Source organism: Muntiacus reevesi, chromosome 3 (genome assembly GCF_963930625.1).
Source record: "Muntiacus reevesi chromosome 3, mMunRee1.1, whole genome shotgun sequence".
Classification (NCBI taxonomy): domain Eukaryota; kingdom Metazoa; phylum Chordata; class Mammalia; order Artiodactyla; family Cervidae; genus Muntiacus; species Muntiacus reevesi.
Genome location: NC_089251.1, coordinates 247801557 through 247804531, shown reverse-complemented (window position 1 = coordinate 247804531; position 2975 = coordinate 247801557). Strand labels below are relative to the sequence as shown.

The following is a 2975-nucleotide window of genomic DNA, read 5'->3' as shown; positions in this document are numbered from 1 at the left end:
GTCATACTCTAAAAACATGAAACAAGTGGCTCTGCAATTTCGAAGAATTTTCACATACATTACATCATTTTACCCCAAAGCAGCCCTATGAAGGAAGAAGAAACTGACCTCCCACATAACAAATGCAGGGCTGAGACACAGACAGAAACCTGACTCTAAGGTCTCAAAAGCTGCGGGTGAAAGGATCTGTTTCAATCACACTCACTGAATTGCATTCTAACCCTTAGCGTTTTCATTCATTTGACAAATATTATTGAGCATCTTCTCAGTAAGGAGAAGGCAGGGTGTGAGTCTAGCTGAAGATACAAATGTCAGTATACCACATAATTCCTGTGTCTTGGGGAGCTTATAGCCTTTTGAGGGTGGAGGCAAGTGCACAAATAACTCTAGAACTAGACAGAAAGCATGTGCTAGTCAAGAACTTGACTTAATGCATCACGGGGATCCAAAGATACTTTGACACTGGTTGAGCCTTACTACCTCACAATCACAAATCAAAAGGTTTCCCTCTTTCTGAGTGAGATTTGCATCAAAATGAAAGTTAAGGACCACCTGCACTAGAATCACTAGAGTGGTTTTTACATACAGACTCCTGGACTCCACCTCAGGCCTACCAAAATAAAAGTCTCTTGGAACTCAGAAAATTTTTAAAAATATGGAATGCTTCATGAATCTTCATGTCATCCTTGCATAGGGGCTATGCTAATTTTCTCTGCAGGCTTGAATTTTGGTATTTGTGCTACCATAGCAAGCGTGAAAATTTGTAGTTCTGACAAGCTTCAAGGTCATTCTGATGCACATTCAGGATTTAGATTTGGGTCTTTAAAAGCATACTGCTGCTGCTGCTGCAGCATACACTCATAGATATAAGAATGTATTTTTATAAAGTAATTCAGAGATCAAATCATAAGATGCCATTCACTTTAGTCATACCCATTTACTCCATTTAAAACTGCCCCACGCATGTTGATTCATTAGAATACTATTAGTCTTGGACATACTTTTTTATTACAAAAATCTCTGTCAAACTCTTCCCCTTCCTCTCTCCCCCTTTGTCATCTATTACCAAACTCTGTAATACATTTCCTTAATCTCTCAGTCAAAGAAAAACTATTACTGACATCCCTGCACAGTCTGGTGAGTTTGCATCAGCATTCATACTAAGTATGTCCTTTTGTCTTTTCTTGAATTAAGTGTGCTTGCAATGTGTGGCCTTTCCTCATAACATTTTCTGGTGAGTTCTGGTAAATAGTTTTGACTCAAAGTGCTGTCAAAATATATAGTGCAGTTACTGCCGTAAGAAATACAAAGAGTACCATGTTGGATGTTAAATTTTTTAAGCAACTCAAGATGACCATAAGGAAAAGTTTGTAACAAAGGGAAAGGATCGGCAGAGGTTCAAGGGTGGCAGAAAGCTTTTGACATTAGAAAGGGATCACAAACATACCTCTACCAGGGAGGATGAACTAACGAGTGGTAATGAGAAGAACCTATGGTTTGTGACATCTGGGGATCTGAAGAAAAGAAAAAACCCACTTAAGGGGAATTTGACCAAAAGAGCTTGTTCATTTAAGTTCTCCTGGAACGGACATGGCCACAGTTAGCAGGGAACACTGTTAGTGCTGCTAGGATTACCCCTCCATTCCTGGCAGTGTTTCACTGTAGCCAAAGGAAACAGCCACAAGATGCTAAAGCAGCAGTTCTTAAACCTCAGAGAATCACCTGGAGAGCTTGTTAAGACAGAGTCCTGTGCCCCACTGCCAAAGATTCTGACTCAACAAATCTGGGGCGGGAGAATTTACATTTCTAACTGGCGTCTAGGTGACCCTTGATGCTGCTTGTTCTCAGAATACACTTTGACTAGCACTCTGTTTTTTTTTTTTTGCTGGGGGAAGCTCATCCCATTTTTTTTTTTTCTTTTTCTTTTTTTTTTTATTTTTCAGTGGGTTTTGTCATACATTGATGTGAATCAGCCATAGAGTTACATGAATTCCCCATCCTGGTCTCCCATCCCACCTCCCTCTCCACCCGATTCCTCTGGATCTTCCCAGCCCAACAGGCCCGAGCACTCGTCTCATGCATCCCACCTGAGCTGGTGGTCTGTTTCACCACAGATAATACACATGCTGTTCTCTCGAAACATCCCACCCTCACCTTCTCCCACAGAGTTCAAAAGTCTGTTCTGTACTTCTGCGTCTCTTCTTCTGCCCTGCATATAGGGCCATCGTTACCATCTTTCTAAATTCCGTATATATGTGTTAGTATACTGTAATGTTCTTTATCCCTCTGGCTCACCTCACTCTGTATAATGGGCTCCAGTTTCATCCATCTCATTAGAACTGATTCAAATGAATTCTTTTTAACGGCTGAGTAATATTCCATGGTGTATATGTACCACAGCTTCCTTATCCATTCATCTGCTGATGGGCATCTAGGTTGCTTCCATGTCCTGGCTATTATAAACAGTGCTGTGATGAACATTGGGGTGCATGTGTCTCTTTCAGATCTGGATTCCTCAGTGTGTATGCCCAGAAGTGGTATTGCTGGGTCATATGGTAGTTCTATTTCCAGTTTTTTAAGAAATCTCCACACTGTTTTCCATAGTGGCTGTACTAGTTTGCATTCCCACCAACAGTGTAAGAGGGTTCCCTTTTCTCCACACCCTCTCCAGCATTTATTGCTTGTAGACTTTTGGATAGCAGCCATCCTGACTGGCGTGTAATGGTACCTCATTGTGGTTTTGATTTGCATTTCTCTGATAATGAGCGATGTGGAGCATCTTTTCATGTGTTTGTTAGCCATCTGTATGTCTTCTTTGGAGAAATGTCTGTTTAGTTCTTTGGCCCATTTTTTGATTGGGTCGTTTATTTTTCTGGAATTGAGCTTCAGGAGTTGCTTGTATATTTTTGAGATTAATCCTTTGTCTGTTTCCTCATTTGCTATTATTTTCTCCCAATCTGAGGGCTGTCTTTTCA

At 40.8% G+C, this 2975-nt stretch overlaps 1 non-coding gene across 1 annotated transcript; it reads right to left on the bottom strand.

Annotated features, from left to right (window-relative positions):
- Window positions 1-649: 649 nt before the first annotated feature.
- Window positions 650-751, bottom strand: LOC136165731 (U6 spliceosomal RNA). Its single transcript, XR_010662726.1, has one exon. It is a non-coding gene; the product is annotated as a U6 spliceosomal RNA (small nuclear RNA).
- Between the last annotated feature and the right edge of the window lie 2224 nt (window positions 752-2975).